The sequence below is a fragment of the Phocoena sinus genome, chromosome 9 (assembly GCF_008692025.1).
Source record: "Phocoena sinus isolate mPhoSin1 chromosome 9, mPhoSin1.pri, whole genome shotgun sequence".
Classification (NCBI taxonomy): Eukaryota; Metazoa; Chordata; class Mammalia; order Artiodactyla; family Phocoenidae; genus Phocoena; species Phocoena sinus.
Genome location: NC_045771.1, coordinates 42,168,851 through 42,188,452, shown reverse-complemented (window position 1 = coordinate 42,188,452; position 19,602 = coordinate 42,168,851). Strand labels below are relative to the sequence as shown.

The 19,602-nt window shown below is 39.4% G+C and overlaps 1 non-coding gene across 1 annotated transcript; it reads right to left on the bottom strand.

Moving 5' to 3' along the window:
• Positions 1 to 299: 299 nt before the first annotated feature.
• On the bottom strand, positions 300 to 372 carry TRNAG-CCC. Its single transcript has one exon. It is a non-coding gene; the product is annotated as a tRNA-Gly (tRNA).
• Between the last annotated feature and the right edge of the window lie 19,230 nt (positions 373 to 19,602).

Sequence of the window (19,602 nt, the reverse complement as noted above, 5' to 3'; positions counted from 1 at the left end):
GGTCAGTGCTAAGGTCACTTCTCTGTACCTGGGTGATGATCTCTGCTCTCCACAGAAAGGATGAGGGCCTGTCCTAGCTGACATTAGGTTAACATGGTACAGGATGGCAAAGGAAACACACTACAGAGCAATATTCTTTTTTTTTTTAAGGAAAACTAACTTAAAAAAATATATTTATTAATTTATTTTTGGCTGTACCGTGTCTTCATTGCAGCATGCGGGATCATTTTAGTGTGGCATGTGGGACCTTTAGTTGCAGTATGTGGACTTCTTAGTTGCGGCATGCATGTGGGATCTAGTTCCCCGACCAGGGCTCGAACCTGGGCCCCCTGCATTGGGAGCGCAGAGTCCTACCCACTGGACCACCAGGGAAGTCTCAGAACAATATTCTTACTAGAAGCCAGAAATGTAACCTTCCTTGGACATCTCTTGAGATGGTTAATAGCAGTTTCTTTTGAGTATATAATTATGTCTAGATAGAAATCAACTTGTTAACAACTATTGCATTTGAGAACAAGATTCAACATATGAGTACAAGACCTAACATGGGGGCACATGGCAAGCATCCCTGAGATACTGAGCTAAAATTACCTCTACCTTATGAAATTATTATACAGAAATCAATAGCTTTCATACACACAAAAAACACGTAAGAAATATAATGGAGGGACTTCCCTGGTGGTGCAGTGTATAAGACTCCACACTCCCAGTGCAGGGGACCCAGGATTCGATCCCTGGTCAGAGAACTAGATCCCACATGCATGCTGCAGCTAAGAGTTTGTGTGCCACAACTAAAGAGCCTGCCTGCTGCAACTAAGACCCAGAGCAACCAAATAAATAAATAAAATATTTAAAATATATATATAATGGAAGAAAAGAATCTATTATAATAAGCCATAATGTATATATAATTCTTCATTCATTATAAACATTACTAGAACTTTAAAACCACACTCAGATACCAATTTTCTCCTATCAGACAGGCAAAAACCCAAACATTTTACGACACGCTCTGTTGGCATAGCTGTCAGAAAACAGGTACTCTTATACATATAGTATAAAGTGACATAGCCCCTATGGAAGGTAATTTGGCAATAGTGCAAAATTACAAATGCATTTATTTTTAGCTTCCCAATGCCTATTCTGCTTTATACCAGCAATGTGTAAAGTAGCTGATGTGCACTGTTACTCATTTCAGCATTGTTAGTAATAGCAGACAACTGGGGGAAAAATCAAGCATTCATCAGAAGATGCTTGTACAAAAACAAATTATATAGATCTCAATTGAGGGACATTTTACAAAATACCTGACTGGTATTCCTCAAAGCTGTCAAGGTCAACAAAACCAAGGAAAGTCTAAGAAACTCTCACGACCAAGAGGAACCTAATGAGACATGATGAGTAAATGTAATATGATTTCCTGGAACAGAAAATGGTAAAACTAAGGAAATCTGAGCAAAGTATAGACTTTAGTTAATATTAATGTATCAATACTAACTCAATAATTGTAACAAGTGTACCATGCTAAAATAAAATGTTAATAATAGGGGAAAACAAATAGATGGGAATTCTCTGTATTATATTCACAATATTTTTGTAAATATAAAACTGTTCTTAAGAAATGAAAGTTATTAACAAAAATAAATTATGAGATAGCCATGTGATGGGATAATTCTATGAAACATTCAAGAAAGAAAAAGGAAGCTCTTTCTGAACTGATAAGGAAAGATCTGCAAGGTTGTAAAGTGAAAAGAGCAGTTGTATAAGCACCTGTATTTGTCTAAAGAAACCATGTGTGCACACACAATACCTAATAACAGTGGTCGCCTGTCAGGGCTAGAGTAGGAAAAACAGGGTGGATGGAGAACAGGGTGGGAAGAAGAATACACACACACACACACACACACACACACACACACACACACGCTAACTATGTGAATGGAATACCTAGTTAACTAATTAAGTTAACTCCTGACTGTAGGACCCTCTGTGAATGAGCGGTGAGATGGACTCCTGGGTAAAACGTGATTATTGCTGAGAATTCCCTTCCCCAAGTGATGAATCTTTCTACCCTCTGCATCTCTATAAAATCATTTTAAAAATAAGTATAAAATAAAAATCAAACTGATTTGAGCCTGCCAAACTTATACAAACCAAAACACGTAAACCACTTTAACTAAAAAATCATGTTACCCCTCCATAAAATCCTCAATTTCTTTTTCTGTAAAGTGAGGGTAGGCTCAAATAAAATTTTCTGTTTTGAAAAACTCTTATCATTGATTGAAAGAAAGACAATTCACGGGTAGGAAAAAAAAGGAGGAGAGAGGGAAGAATGGCAGATTCATGAAAAACTTTGAAATGAAGAGCAAGATAATGAAAGTTTGTTATTTTTTAAAAATATTAACAGAATCAAGTTCTGTTCTACCTCTAGGAAGATATTCCTTCACTGAGTATTTTAACGGTAGATAGAGGGACAGAATAATTTGAAATTGGAAGTTTCTCATTTAGAAAAAAAAACGCTAGTGATTGGAAGAGTAAGATTCATTTTACCTTTATTTCAAAGAACTTTTAGAAACAATTCAAATGGAAAGGCATTTAATTATATGAGCTTCACAATGACATTATCTTCAAATGAGGCCCGCCTCCTAACATTTGAGGTGGTCAAGGTCAAAAGTACACATTGGGGTCAACAGCCACTCTATCTAAATACTTTAAAGTGATAAATCAAGCTAGCAAATTGTTAAATAGATATTTAAACACTCCTATCTTGACATCTTCATAACAACCTAAAAGATTAGGTTTGAATTTAGATTTCTCAGACTCTTCAGAGTTCCATAGCAGATAATAACAGGAAGGAGGAGGAGAGCTGAACCCTAGCCTCTGGCCTGTGACTTATCCATCCTTGGGAGGATAAAAGTGGAAAAGAAGCCATGGAAGTTGCTTGGACCAGGTGACCTTGGAATTCCTCTGTCCAGGTTACCCCACATGTGGTCTGATAGAGGACACACAGGCTCTGAGTAGGCAACTCCCCTTAGCAACACAGACATCTCACTCAATGGCCAGGGATAAGGTTTCAAAGGAAGGCAAGGGTAGGGTCCTCAGAAGTTTGGGGACCAGGGTCAGGGACATTTCTCATCCTGGTCTAAGGGTGATACTGCTTCAGATACTTCTTAGTGATCAGTCATCAGATGAGGGAATAAAGAGTAAAGCTTTCATTCTTTTGGGTCCCTTGAAATATCATTTTGCAGTGGAGATTTTTATTATGATAATATTAATTGACAAATGGAGAAAAATCAAAAGATGGAAAGATTTGTCTTTGGGTATCATGCAACATTGAGATTTTCTGAAATTCAAGGTCATATTAAAATAAAGCAGAATTGGTTGATCTTTATTATTATTTAGTGCAGTTTTTACATAGTGTGTGATTTAAAACGTAATCTCTAGAGAGGAGGGAGGGAGGGTAGCGAGAATGGAGACTTTTACCCTTCAGTTGGTACCACTCTTAACCGTTGGATTTTTTATTTTTATCATGTAGATATATTGCATATATGTTAAAACAACAACAAAAATTAAAGAGCTTCTAATAGTCCCATAAGCAAATACAGAATTTTGAATGTTGAATTTAATTATCATCTATATTTCTTTTGGTTCCCAGATGAAGCATCACCAACACAACATATTAGGCAAAGTGATAAATACAAAAACTCTATTTTTTCTTAATGGCAACATTCATATTTGAAGCAAGCTGTCAGTAGCAAACAGCTTTGCTTGAGTAGCCTGGCTTAGCAGATGTCTTTGTTAGGAATGTGACAATTATCACCATTATTTATTTCACTGAATATCAAGTGGTACAGAGGGAAGCCAAGTCCTCCTCAATAGTGCACGTGGTTAATTACATCATGCTATCTCCTCACATGCCTTATTCTTTGTTACTTGCTCTTGAAATTATCATAAAAAGACATATCTGACTGACTTAAAACCAAATGCAATTCAAAGTTACTATCAGCTATCACACAAAACTATGTAGACTACATGGGGAAAAGGAAATTATTTTTTTCCAGCCACTTTACTTGCTGTTTAATAGTATTAGGTAACATTTTTTGAGGGCTTAGTCTATACCAGAGAGTGAGTAAGCATTTTACATGCATTATCTCTCTTCATTATAATCAGAAACTCCCCTGATATTTGCATATATATTCTTTCACCTACACTGTGCTGTCCTTTTAACATGTTATTATTTGTTACACTAGTCAATGACTTGTTTTGATATTATAAAAATCATGAATTTTTATCCATTGAATATTTCCACCTATGGAAGTTCTATTATGAATGGAAAATTTATATTACAATAAAGACCAAATCACTGAGGAACAAAACATAAAACTCTTGCTCCCCCAAATAAGCTAAATTTTATTCTTAATTCTATAAATTTACTTAAGGCAACTCTTTCTATAGAATTCAAGAATTCAATAAACAATAAAGCACTCACTATGGGAGCACTTTATATTCATTAGGTTGGATACAAAAATGAATTTAGTCTGTCCCTCTCTTCTTTTTTTTTTTTTTTTTTTTTTTTTTGCGGTACGCGGGCCTCTCACTGTTGTGGCCTCTCCCGTTGCGGAGCACAGGCTCAGCGACCATGGCTCACGGGCCTAGCTGCGCCGCGGCATGTGGGATTCTTCGGGGAACGAACCCGTGTCCCCTGCGTCGGCAGGCGGACTCTCAACCACTGTGCCACTAGGGAAGCCCTGTCCCTCTCTTCTAAGTGTATGGTCTAATGGAGAAGAGAAATAATTGGATGCCAAACTAATTGTGCTAAATTCTGTGTTCCAGATATCAACCAAGTACTTAATAATGCGGGGAGGCTGTTGTTTTGACTTTGGTGGTGGGGAAAGAGCATTTTGGAGGAGAATGATGTGAATTAGGCTTTGAAGACCAGGTAAACTTACAAAAGCTGATCTGGAAGGAAGGGTGAGTGACAGAGGAAATAGTTTAAAAAAAGCAACTGAGCATAGGACCTGTTTGGACTTGTCACACGCCAGGGTGCAAGAATTTAGTGGGAGATAAGGCTAGAGTGATGGATTTAGACCAAATCATGGAGGGCTTTGACAGTAGAAGGCAATGGGTAGGAGAAGGAAGTCTGAGCTCAAAGTGACACACCTTTGGAAGATGACTAGCAGTAGTGTTCAGAAAAGCCAACATTTAAGGTATTACTGGGGAAAGACAATTAAACGAACCAAAGAAAGGGAAAGGGTTATTGTTGTTGTTGTTTAATGCAAAAGCACTTAACATGTGAATAGCAAAGTTGATTTGCTATTATTCCACTAAATGGAGGAAAAACAAACTGAAAGCAAGGAGACCATTTAGGAGGCTATGCAATGGTCCAGGCAAGAATTAATGACTTTCTGAAGAAAGGTAGTAAACAGAGGAGATTGATTTGAAAGATAATGGTGGAAAGAGATCCCATGGGATTTGAAAGATAATGGTGGAAAGAGATCCCATTGGGTTGATTAGCCAAGATCAAAAACCCAGGAGTGGGGCTTCCCTGGTGGCGCAGTGGTTGAGAGCCCGCCTGCCGATGCAGGGGACACAGGTTCGTGCCCCGGTCCGGGAAGATCCCACATGCCGCGGAGCAGCTGGGCCCGTGAGCCATGGCCACTGAGCCTGCGCGTCCAGAGCCTGTGCTCCGCAACGGGAGAGGCCACAACAGTGAGAGGCCCGCATACCGCAAAAAAAAACAACAACAAAAAACCCAGGAGTGAAAAGTGATGAGTTTAATTTAGATCAGACTTAATACATCAGTGTGGGATGCTCAGCATATAGTTAGGAACAGGGTGTAAATAAGGGAAGACAGATAAGGGCTAAAGGTACAGAGCTGGGAGTCAGTCTTATAAAGAGGATAGCTAGATAGATCAAGCTGTAAAATAGGATGAGATTACCAAGGGACTGTCAAGACTTAAAGTAGAGAGGACTGAACACTGAATCTTCAGATTAAAGGGCTTGTTTTAAGGCAGGGAAGGTGTGAGGCAGGTTAGGAATCTTGGGAGAAAACTAAACAGAAGCAGTCCATGAGGCAGGAGGACCAAAAGAATGTAATGTGGGCTCCAGTGGAGATGAGAGTTCTAGTAAGAAGAGGGTGGTCAATGTTGTCAAATTCTGCTGAAATCAGAATTTGAGCAGAAGGTCATTTTGGCTTTAAGGCTTTCCATAGGCTGATGGTGCTGAGGATCAAGAGGGAGGAGAAACCAAGGTAGATGAAGAGGAAGATGATTGACAGAAATAGCATGAACAGAAATTAGAATCAAGGGAGAGTATGAGGCCAGGAAAGAAAGGTTTGTAGATATCAAGGGGGGTTGGGGGATGCACAGAAAATGGAAAGGAAGTAGATTAAGGGGAGAAAATGGAAGGGCATCAAAGTCAAGAAAGACCCAGGGAAGGAGGAGAGAAAAGGAGAGATGGAAACACTGGCCTTAGAAGGAAATCAGGAAAAGTCTTCAGAGACTGGAGGGAAGACAAAAGGAATGGGTGGTAATTTGAACAGAATGAAATTTATGTAGTATTCATATCAGGTGTTCTCCAGCTTCCCATAATGTAGGTAGCAAAAGAGGGTGGATGTAGGCATAGAAATTGAAAGGGAGTACAGAAGATTGGAACAACAGCTATGTGTATTATAAGGGTGAATTGATGATAGGTAAGAAAAGGAATTCCCAGGGTTATTGAATCCCCAGACATATTGGAAAAATATATTTTAGAGCATCCAATCAACCTGGTTATGTCTATTTTCTCCAGAATTCTTCAGCTGCCTAGAAAAGGAACAAGAAGAAACAGATGGTTGGCTTAACCAGGTCTGGAGATTGACACGACAGTTGTGAACCAAGATGAGTGAAATAAGTCATTAGGTTGCAGGTCTGGCGAGCACAGTGGGAAGAACTGTCCCTGAGATTCCTCAGGTAGGTGGCTTGGGACATCCTGAGAGTCCAGGAAGGCTGGCAAATGGAGAAAGAGCAAAGGGTATGGGCCTGAAAATGTGAAGGATGGGTCAGAAAAAAGTGAGGTAATAGGAGAGATAGACAGATAGTGGTCAGAGGAAACTTTTCAAGTTTGAGAGTCTCAAATGTGGAGACGTTATGGATGATGGTGAAAACTAAGGTGTGGCGACACTAAGGGAGATCTGAGGCAGAATGAGATGGAGCCACAGAGCTCAAGGTAAAGGAACTGATAGGTCAGAGAGTTAGAAAGATTATCAACATGGACTTTGAATCCCAAGGGAAAATACACTGGCTAGAGGTGAGATTTTTTTATACGACTAAAAACACATTAATGTGATATTAAAACACATGAGCAGCTAGAAAAATACTTGGAAGGAAGACACTCAACCTTGTTCATTCAATAAATACATATTGAGCTGTGGGTTTAATGTGAAACTATATGCAGTAAACATGATGTGGTGGATTCCTCCCAAGTAATGGTTTCATTAAGATTAAGATTTTGCTTCCCACTGTCAAAGAGTATAACTTAGCACCTGATGACCTCAAACTAAAAATGGAAAATACAGGGCTTCCCTGGTGGCGCAGTGGTTGAGAGTCCGCCTGCCGATGCAGGGGACATGGGTTCGTGCCGCGGTCCGGGAAGATCCCACATGCCGCAGAGTGGCTGGGCCCGTGAGCCATGGCCGCTGCGCGTCCGGAGACTGTGCTCCGCAACGGGAGAGGCCACAACAGTGAGAGGCCCGTGTGCCGCAAAAAAAAAAAAAAAAAAAAGGAAAATACAAACTTGGAAGAAAGAAAACGGTAGAAAAGCTAAACCTTGTCACATCACCATATACTTAAATGAATGGTTGAACCAAGTAAATAATAGTGATTCCCAGGAAATTACTCATATTCAGCATGAAACTACTAACCACTCCCTAATGTTTTGGCTTAGAGTATAAACTCACACTCAGAGACTCTTTCTACAGTCGATGAACCCAGACCTGCAGCCTCTCTCACTCTGGGTTGTCATAATACTAGCTTGGTGGTGGGATATCTGTAGCCACGAATGCAGGAACCACAGTAAACTGGGCTCACTGGTCCTTTGTAGCCCAGATGGGGACACAGCCACAATTTTCTAAAGTTCTAAAAATAGGTTGTTTTTTTAGAGACAAGTACTCTATTATATACACTCATCAGGAGATTGTGCAGAGTTTGGGATGTTGTAATCATCCAACTCAAAGAGGAATTGTTAGCCAGATGTTGAAAAATATATGCAAATGGGCTCTCGGAGTACACGTTATCTCTAAATCTTCTCAAAGAATGTTGACCTAGTCCTAAAGCATTTATTTACACATTCTTTTCAAACCATCTTTAAACTCAGAAGCCCCATTTTGCATCACATAGGTTAGTCCAATATAGACAGTGTTGATAATTGTTGAAGCTGTGTGATGGATATGAAGATTTACTGTACTCTTCTCCCTACTTTAAATATGTTTGAAACTTTCCACACTAACAAGTTTTGTTTTAAAGGCAAAAAAGGAGATAAGTCCTTTTATTGTGCTTGTATAGCAATGAGACCCCTTTCTTGCTTTTCCCCTTCCTGCTGACATACACTGTAACCTATCAGAAATTGCTTATCCCAGTTCCATTTTTTCCAGAACAAATTAGAATGTACTAACATTAAGATTTGAATGGTATAACATCATTATTATTTCAAATATTCCTTCACGCTTCATAAAACTCTTCCATATGCTGTCATTTCATTTACTTCCATGGAACTTCTGTACTCACAGGCATCCTTCCAAATAGTTGCTATCCCAAAAGAAAACAGGCTTTAATCATTCAGTAACCAATCTTCATCGAACATCTAGTATGTGCCATTATTTTAACATTATTTTAAAATTCCATGGCTAAATATCTTTGTAAGGAAAAAAATAACACCCAACAGAAAACTTTTATTTGCTCCATAAACATTTATTAAGCACCCACTATCTGAAAGGTAGATACTCCAGTCTTGGCTACACATCATGCTAGGAACTTCTGCATTGAAGCAAGAATGGGTGATGGTTAGTGAGATGGTCCTTGCAATGAGGGAAGAGGAGCTTTTTAAAGAATGCATATCCCCAGGCTCTGCACACAGAGAAGTTTAGGTCTGGGTGGTTCCAAAAGGGTTGGGAACCCCTGGTCTAACTCACCAAGTCTGACGGGAACCAGAGCAGACTCTAGTCTTACTGAAGCTGGCACTGCCATCTATGGAGTGTAGTTGGTGGGTGTAAAGCAGGCAGGAAACGTGTTTGCAGCTTCATCCTGATGCTGAAAAGGCTAAGAAAACAGGGTGCAAGCCTAGAGAAAAACTCAGCAGGATTTGGACAAGTGGTCAGGACTCGGAGCTGACTGGGCTTAGGTTCAAGGCTGGGCTTTGGTCCTGGTGGAATTCTCAGCAGGGACCCAGAAAGGATTGATTGTATATTCATTCGGTCCCTTTTGTGTAACAGGCACTGTGCAAAGCTCGTTACTTACAAAATCTCATTTCATCCTCATGACAGCCCTGTGAGACAGGTTGACTTGCCCGAGGTCAGATGGCCAGTAAGTGGATGAGTTGTATTTGAACCTAAGTCTATTCTGAATGCAAAGCCTATACTCTTTCTGTCTCTCTGTGGTATCTACAGGGACTGGGGCAAAGGCTTGCCAGGCTTACACAGGGGTGATAGCTAGGAAGATCATTTGACAGTAAAGGACTCTGCTCACATGAGGCATCAGGCAGCTGACTATTTCCATCCTCACTCCACTCACTAGTGGTTAAAATAAATTCCCAGTGACTCGTGACTGACAGGGTTCTCATTATTCCCAAATTATGTCCTAGGCAACGTAGTAAAATTGGCAAATTTGTCTTTGTGTCCCCAGCATCCCCAATTTTACCTGTTTCTTCCCCAATCCCTGAGAAGGGGCCTACTGTCCTCATGATCTTCACCTCCATTCACATCAAGTAGTACATGTCTGATGACAGGTGAAAGCATTTTGCTTTTGGGACCTACTGCTTTCGAACAAAGAGCAGGCAGTTAGAGGAATGACGTTGATATCAGAGGCAGGAGCTAGGAAGGATTGGGGAGATATGCTGAATTCCCTGAAATCACACTTGTAGATAGGTGGTAGCACATTCAAATGGATCCTATTTGCTGCCTGAAGAGAAATGATAACATTTCAGGGGATGGGATGATCAAGAGTCCTGCTGCTCCAGAGATTCTCTTGAAGTACTTTTCATCCCACAGTACCAGCCTATCTGTACAAAGTCCTCATTTTCACAGGAAACAATACATATGTGTGTGCTTCTCACAGAGATGGTAATCAGTGGGCATAATCCATCAAAGCCTCTTTCTTTTGATAACTGAAGTTATAGACCCAGACACTGCTTTATCAATATTCCAAATACCAGTACTGCCCTACCCTACAATAAACACAGTAAACAAGAGTGGCTCTCCTGGTACTCACCCACCACCCTTCAATCATTGTTAATGAGAACCCGAAATTCTGGAATTTTCCTTTACTTATCAAAATCACTTGTAAGTTCAAAAATGTTTTGGCAAATATTTTTGATTAGTGGCTATGAAATATGGATAGATGGATGGATGGGTGGATGGATGGATGGATAGATACATAGATTGATTTAGATTTAAAGGTGGTAGCTTGGGGCTTCCCTGGTGGCGCAGTGGTTAAGAACTCCTGCCAATACAGGGGATACGGGTTCAAGCCCTGGTCCGGGAAGATTGCACATGCTGTGGAGCAACTAAGCCCATGCGCCACAACTACTGAAGCCCGCGTGCTGAGAGCCCGTGCTCCGCAACAAGAGAAGCCCCCGCTCACCGCAACTAGAGAAAGCTCGGGCACGGCAACGAAGACCCAATGCAGCCAAAAATAAATAAATAAACTTTATAAAGGTGGTAGTTTGCTGAAAGAATATAGTAATGACCTGTAAATGTGATAACATTAAGCTGGATGACAATTTTCTGTATCCTGTATATAAAACAGAACAGTAATTTTATAAGGCAACATAGTAAAGTAGACCAAAGGCTTGGCTTTGTTGCTTTTTTTTTTTTTTTTTTTAATTTTTTGACCGCACCCCATGGCATGTGGGATCTTAGTTCCCCGACCAGGGATCAAACCCGTTCCTCCTGCATTGGAAGTACGGACTCTTAACCACTGGACCAACGGCCGGGGAAGTCCCTACGTTGCTTATTAACTGTGCAACTTTTGTAAATTACTTGACTTCTCTGAACCTTGATTTCTGCCATGATAAAATCAAAATGGTAAAACTTGCCTGAAGAAGTTTTTTGTGAGGACTGCGTGTAATATATGATATGTTAAGTCCCTAACAATGCCTGGGACATAGGGACTCAAACCTTTTTGTTGAATGAATAAATAGTAGATGCTCAATACAGGCCATTTTTATTATTATTTTACAGTATTTGTCAAACTTCATAGGCTTTAAACCTGTCTATACCATGTTTCTCATTAATGCTTTCATATTTAATTACAAAAGCAAACACATCTGTTGCAAAAATTCAGATTATATAAGTGTACAAATAAAAAGTGAAAGGCCCTACTTCCATACCTTAGAGGTAACTACTGTTAAGAGTTTGATATATATTCTTTCAGACCTTTTTCTAGGCCTATACAAATATATGATATAATTTCTAAACATGAGTTTATACTGTACACAGTGTTCTGTTACTTGAGTTTTTTATATAAGATCTTGGACATCTTTCCAGACACAGTATTCTATTTGTATGGGTTAGACTGTAATTTATTATACAAATCTCCTATAAATGGACAATTATGTTATTTACTATTTTTTGCTGTTTCAACCAGTGTTGCAATAAACATCTTTATGAAAAAATTTTTTGGCATATATGCTAGTTATTTTTCTAGGATAAATTTCTAGAAGAGGAATAGCCTAGTCAAAGGACACACACACACACACACACACACACACACACACACATATATTTTTTAAGGGTTAAGCTATAGGTACAGGCTCTTTTAATTTATTTTATTTTTAGTTATTTTTGGCTGTGTTGGGGCTTCGTTGCTGTGCGTGGGCTTTCTCTAGTTGCAGAGAGCAGGGGCTACTCTTTCTTGCGGTGCGCGGGCTTCTCATTGCTGTGGCTTCTCTTGTTGTGGAGCACGGGCTCTAGGCATACGGACTTCAGAAGTTGTGGTTCGCAGGCTCTAGAGCTCAGGCTCAGTAGTTGTGGTGCACGGGCTTAGTTGCTCTGCGGCATGTGGGATCTTCCCGGACCAGGGCTCGAACCCGTGTCCCCTGCATTGGCAGACAGATTCTTAACCACTGCGCCACCAGGGAAGCCCCAGGACACACATATTAACTAGACTCTGCCAGCTTGCACGAAGAGTGTTATGGGCTGAATCATGTCCCCTCAAAATTCACGTTGAAGCCCTAATTCCCAGTACCTCCGAGTGTGACTGTATTTGGGCCCTTAAAGGGGGTGATTAAGTTAAAATGAGGCCATTAGGGTGGGCCCTAATCCAGTCTGACTGGTATCCTTATCAGAAGAGGAAATTTGGACAAAGAGACACCAGGGATGGGCATGCACAGAGGAAAGACCATGTGAGGACACAGAGAGAAGGCACTCATCTACAAGCCAAGGGGAGAGGCCTTTGGAGAAGGCAGTCACCTTGATCTTAGGCTTCAAGCCTCAGAACTATAAGAAAATAAATTTCTGTTGTTTAAACTACCCAGACTGTGGTATTTATTACAGCAGCCTGAGCAAACTAATACAGAGGGGTTTTTCTCAAGGTCCTTGTGGCCCTTCTGCTTTGAGCTGAGGTCCTGTGGTATAAGCAAGCTGTTCAAGCCACTTGTTCCCTACTTTCTTCATCCCATGTTCTCTCTGTCCTTTCCTTTATTGTCCTCACTCTCCTTGCTCATTGCAGTTTATTTAATAAGGGGTGTTTATTATGACCCTTGGGGGATTTGAAAGATGTTTGGATGTTTGTGAACAATTTGTTTTTTGATGTGCCTCATTCTGTTTGGTATGGCATTAAAATAACAGGAAGAAGATATTAAGGTATTTTCCCATTGACTTTATCCTCCATTTTCATTATGTGAACTATGAAACAAAATCTTTTCCACATAATTTCGCTTACTTTTCTTCCACTGATTGGCTAGGTCGAGTTCACACACCCCTTGAGACCTCATTTTAACACATTCCCTCTCCCTGACCATCCCTTCCCCCTCAGCCTTCATTATATCTGATGTGTGTGTTTCTGGGCGAAAGTAGGGAGGAAACTTGAAATTACCCGAGGATCCACATTCTGCTCTGCAGCCATCCTCAGTAACTTTCGCATATTTGACATTCTTTCAATTTCCTGAAGAAGAGTGACTCACCCAAAATTACACAGCCCAGTAGATGGAATAATTGGTCTCAAGGTCTCCTAATATTTCTTTCTTCCTTCAGCAATTCCTTTTACTTGTAAAGTGAGAGATTGCTTTACTGGAGACTGCTGTGTGCTAGAGACAAAAGGAAAGGAAGAGGGAAAGTACCTGCCATTGACTGAAAAAAGGGTTATACTTGTATGATCTCTTCATTCTCTGCATTTTCTTTTCAGAGTACACGTTGGTTGCTTATGTACCACACCACACCGTAGGTTTGGGGAGCTTGTGCTTACCTTTCCCCAACAGGGTAGTAATATATCTTAGGAGGCTAAGAGTCAGGCCTGCCTCTACTTCGAACTGATCAGGAGGGAGAGAGAAGAGTGAGAGGCAGCAAGGATGAAACAAGAGGAGTAAAGGTGGACCTTCTTCTCTCTGCGCAACCTTGCTAACAGAAGTGTCAGCTAAGCCTTTCATTTGAGTGTCAGTACGATGCCAAAAGCAAACAAACACAGAAATCTCATGGGGATGTTAAAAAAAAAAAAACAGATAAATCTATCTGGGGGTGAAGGGGAGATTGTGTAGGAAAGTGTTTTTTGGTTTTGTTTTTTGCATGACTTTTTTCTTAATGTGTTTGTATGTGTGTAATGGAAGCTGAGGATAAATTAAAGAGCAAATATGAAGATAATAATCCTTCCTATTTGCAATACTCAAGTTCCATTTTTTGGCCGTTTTTTTGGTGTTGCTTTTTCTACTCTATTCAGTTTCCTATGACACATATGAACCCTATAAACATATGCAATTATTTCCAAAACATTTTGGTATTTTCCAAAAAATTTGGGTGTCTTCTAGGTGCAAGGCATTATGCTGGGTTTGCACAAAATAAAAAGATAGCTAAGCTTTTGTCTATCCTTAGGGTCTGCAGTCTCAGTGTTCCCGGTGAATCTGAGGTTCTTGATGTCTCGTCGCAGTCAGAATTCAGTGAGAGACAAAGTGATAGGTAAGAAGTGGATTTATTTAGAGAGAAACACACTCCACAGACAGAGTATGGGCCATCTCAGAAGGTGAGAGGCCCCGAAATATGGCGTGGTTAGTTTTTATGGGCTGGGTAATTTCATAGGCTAATTAGTGGGAGGATTATTCCAATTATTTCAGGGAAGGGGTGGAGATTTCCAGGAATTGGGCCACCACCCACTTTTTGGCCTTTTATGGTTAGCCTTTGAACTGTCATGGCATTGGTGGGACTGTCATTTAGCATGCTAATGTATTACAATGAGAGTATGATAAGGCTCAAGGTCTATTAGAAGTCGAATATTCTGCCATCTTGGACCAGGTTGGTTTTAACCAGTTTTTGTCATGTCCTATGCCTATGTCATTTTTTTCAAGGTTGTACCCTGCCCACTTCCTTCCTGTTTCAATAGCAAAAGTAATTCATGGTCATATTAGCTCATAGATTTGTAAAAGCAGCTAAATTTTAGAAGAGAAAACACTTTAATTGTCTAATGCTCATTGACAGCATCTAAATGTCACTGACATTTAGCTCAAACCAAAAACATATTTTGAAATAATAAGCAATTAAATGAACACTTTTATCAGAAACAAGGATTTCAGAATAGTTTGCTCACTTGTATGTTGTAAATTGTAAAAGGAAAAGGGTTACACCCACACCATATGTGAACTATAGGACTATAAAGTGATATAATATCATCTGCGATACATCTGCTTCATATAAATGCAAATTCTAACATTTATAGTTTCAGTAGTTGGTCTCATGGCCTTATACATAACATGAAAAAAATAATATTTGAGGAAGTTTTTGAATTTGTAGGTGGCTGATGTAGTTATAAGATTTCTTAGAATTCTTTTTTTTTTTTTTTAAGAAGATGTTGGGGGTAGGAGTTTATTAATTTATTTATTTTTGCTGTGTTGGGTCTTCGTTTCCGTGCGAAGGCTCTCTCTAGCTGTGGCAAGTGGGGGCCACTCTTCATCGTGGTGTGCGGGCCTCTCACTATTGCGGCCTCTCTTGTTGTGGAGCACAGGCTCCAGACGCGCAGGCTCAGTAGTTGTGGCTTACGGGCCTAGCCGCTCCGCGGCATGTGGGATCTTCCCAGACCAGGGCTCGAACCCGTGTTCCCTGCATTAGCAGGCAGATTCTCAACCACTGAGCCACCAGGGAAGCCCTCTTCCAATTCTTAAGATATTAGATTCTATTAAGACACAAATGTAGCCTTTTGAAATAAGAATTCCAGGAGGAAATACCTATAGTTCAACATTATTGTTTAATGCTGTGCTGCTACCATTTTGGATACTAAAGATGGCCATTATTTTTGTTTCATAAAATGTGTTTATCTGTTTATAGTGGTTGACTGGCAAGATGTTATCATTTACTGCCAAATTTCTAGAAGCAAATCAAGGAAAAAGAGTATCAGCTAAAAAGTAAATAAATAAATGAATCTCAATCACAATTCCTTCCATGAAATGGATCACCTCATGTGTAACAATCACAAACATTATCATTTGATCTTTTATTTTTTTATCAGACGCATAAGCATCTCTCTAAAATAGGTACCAATCAATGTCAAATGCTTAAAGGTATAGTACAAGAAAGAGTCTTTAAGTTGTTGGGAGCCTCATAAAGGGAGTAATGACACAGTATTTTAACTATTACTAGGCATTTGTCCTCCGCCAGTAAACCTTCATGGTAATCCAATGCAATTGCTTCCATAAAGCAAGCACATTAGTCTGGCACAGGCATTTGCTTCCTCTCTGAATTTCCTGTTTTCCTGGATATGAGATCTCTGAGGTCCACCTTCAGGAACTAGTCACTCACTCAGAGGTCTGCTAGGAAAAGTGGTTTTGAGAGGGTAAGTTCCTATTGCTTAAAGTGACAGCCTTGTTCTAATGTAACACGTTCCATCTACACAAACTTAAGTACAATTCAATTCACTTTCACAAACCTCTTATATAGCAGGAGGCATTCAGTCATTGCCAAAGTCAATATATTAAGTCTGGTTGTTGAAGGCAGCTGGTTTCCCATTAAACCATGTGTCCCTATTTCCTAGTTCAGTCAGTTTATTATTCAGTGGTAGGAAATGCCAAAGGGAGTTGGCAACAATGGCATTTTCCACTTATAATAGATTTTTTTTAATGTACTTTGGATTTTTCTCCAATATTGTGCTCAGTGGTATTTCTACCATGTAATCGGATTGGATGGCTCACAACATGGTGATGACTGGCAAGGAAACCTCAAGGTAAATGACTTCCTCTATTCCCTCAATCCCAGAGGCAACTGTCCTGCCAATCTTATTACCAGGGACATGGAGTCCTCAGAGGAAAGTGGGACTCTCATCTGCATTAGAAGTAAGTTTCCAGGAGAGCCCTGGAATTTGAAAATTCCTTGAGGCTCCAGTGTTTAATTGAGATAAATGAGGCCTCCCGGGGCAGTCTGGATTCAGACATCCTATTTCTGTACTGCTTTCTCCCCCACTCCCTCCTTGGCTGGTGGGAAAAAGAAAAACTCCTCCTTCTAAGGTAAAGAATTTAAGAATGAGAGCTATTTGCTGTTTGTTTAAATCTCTGGTCTTCAAATTGCATGGTTCTCTCATTTTATTTTATTTTTTTGTTTTGTTATTACTGCTGTGTCTTTTGGCCTCTCTTCCTCTGTAGAGTAAAGTTTGATCTTTACAAAGGAAGAGGAAGTATGAGGCTTTAATTTTTCTAATTTCTGTTCACTCGTTGTATAACCTTGCAAGTGTCACTTGACTTCCTGTACCGTATAGATTCTTAATCTAAGAAAGGGCATGTCAATATCTATTCCCTTTCATTTGTAAAACATAACACTGCCAATTATTTTAGTTAAATTCTTTGATCTCAATAGAACTTTTCTCTGATAACTATGCTATTTGATCGTGAATTTAACACTAGAATGCACTATTAGTTTTCAAATATTTAAATTTTAAATACAAAAGTATTTAAACCATACTTACCTTGATTCCCTGTGTTTGTATTTCATTACACTTAAAACAGATTTTGTGGGTGGTAGAATATTTCTGTTGGGGAATATCTTGAATTATGAGGTTTCATATTCAAAATGTGACTTGAACAAAATATACTCCCATATTCATTAATAATATGAAACTAAATTAGCTTCAGCTTTTGTGAATAAGTTATGTCTTTTTCACAAGAAAAAAAGTTTTAGTTAGTTAATGACTTTATTTTACATATCATTTCTTAATGCTCTTCTACTGTTCTTCAAAGGAGAAAAGTACTCAAGGGCTTTTTGGATATTTGGACATTACTGTAAACAAAGAAATATTACAGATTGCCTAACCCACTTCATAAAATACACATCTGAAATTTCAAGCTCCACTCCTACCACCCAGCCGGACTATGTCTGCTAAGTTTTGGCAATGTAGTAAACAGGACCAACTTGTTCTATAAGAAGCGCCATCTCACTTATAATGTCATTTTCTGAATTGGTGCTTAAGGAAAACCTTCAGATAGACCTAATAGCATTCACATGTCTTTCTTCTTGCATTAAAGGAAGAAGTACCTGAAAATTGTAAAAAACAAACAAACAAACGAAAACCCATCTTACCCTTTCACCAGACCAAATGTCTAGCAAATGAGAATAGGATTCAGGAAAACAGAGGAACAAATCTCTCCATGTGATGTCTTGTGTATTTGAAGTGTGAGATATTTGAACTTTGTCGCAGGCTCTTACAAATTCTGAGACCTTGAGTAAATCACTTCACTTCTCTGAACATTGGTTTCCTCGTTTGAAAAATAAGGGTAATATCTATTCCACAACATTGTTATATCAATTAAATTTGATTGATGAGAAATGGCTGGCTATAAAAATTCTTATCGTCAAGTCAACTATCAGATTATGATAGGTAGTCCTGCTCTATTACCAAAGCTAGAACGTAGCATATTTGTCATAGACAATTACCAAAACAATTGCATTCGTATAACACTTCATAGTTTACAAAGTACATCCACCTAAAAAATACTTTCACTTATGCATATTCAGATAATAAGCCTGGGTGTTTTTTTCCCTATTCAGATATTAATTCTGGGCATTTGGGGAGAAGCTTTAAGAAACATTCAGCAGCTGTGTGCCAGAGTTTTGGCAAACTGACATTCATTAATTATTTCACACATCTACGTTGAACACACATGATATGTGCTAGTGCAGCAATTCTCAAACTTTTGGGCTCAGGATCTCTTTACATTCTTACAAATTATTGAGGATCCCAAAGACTTTTTGTTTATGTGGAATGTATTTATTGATATTACTGTATTTGAAATTAAAACTGATAAGTTTAAAAATATGATTTATTCATTAAAAAACAATAAATCCACTAAATGTTAACATAAATAACACACTTGTATGAAAAATAGCCATATCTTCCAAAACAACAACAACAAAATAGTTTGAATGCCATTGTTTTACATTTTTGCAAATCCCTTTAATATCTGGCTTAATATTAGACAACTGGATTATTTGTGTTCTCACATTCATTCTGCTGCAGTTAACACACTTCATGTAGTGTCTGGAAAACTCCACTAGTACGCTCATGAGAGACTGAAAATGAAAAAGTTTAAAAAAAAAAAAAAAGGGCTTCCCTGGTGGCACAGTGGTTGAGAGTCCGCCTGCCGATGCAAGGGACACGGGTTCGTGCCCCAGTCCGGGAAGATCCCACATGCCGCGGAGTGGCTGGGCCTGTGAGCCATGGCCGCTGAGCCTGCTCGTCCGGAGCCTGTGCTCCGCAACGGGAGAGGCCACAACAGTGAGAGGCCCGTGTACCGCAAAAAAAAAAAAAAAAGACAAAGTCTTAGTATTATAATTAAAATAATTTTGACCTCATGGATTCCCTCACATCTCAGAGACCTACCTCCCTCAAGGGTTCACCATTTCACACATTAACCACTGAGCTAGTGTCTAGGATCCAGTTGTGACTCAAGAAATAGTTGCTGAATGAAGTAATGAATACCATACCTTGTGCTAGGTGTTGGGGACACACAAATGAACAAGACAGAAGTCCCTGGCCTTAAGGAGCTTAGATTCCAATGGAAGAGACAAATATTTACAAAACTGTGCTATCAGTACCACCACTGGAGTAAATACAAGATCCTGTGGGGTGTAAGAGGGCACCCTGCCCAATCTTGGGACATCAAAGAAGGATTTTAGAGAACATGATGAGACTTAAAGGAGAAAGCCAGGTAAGGAATGCAAGTATA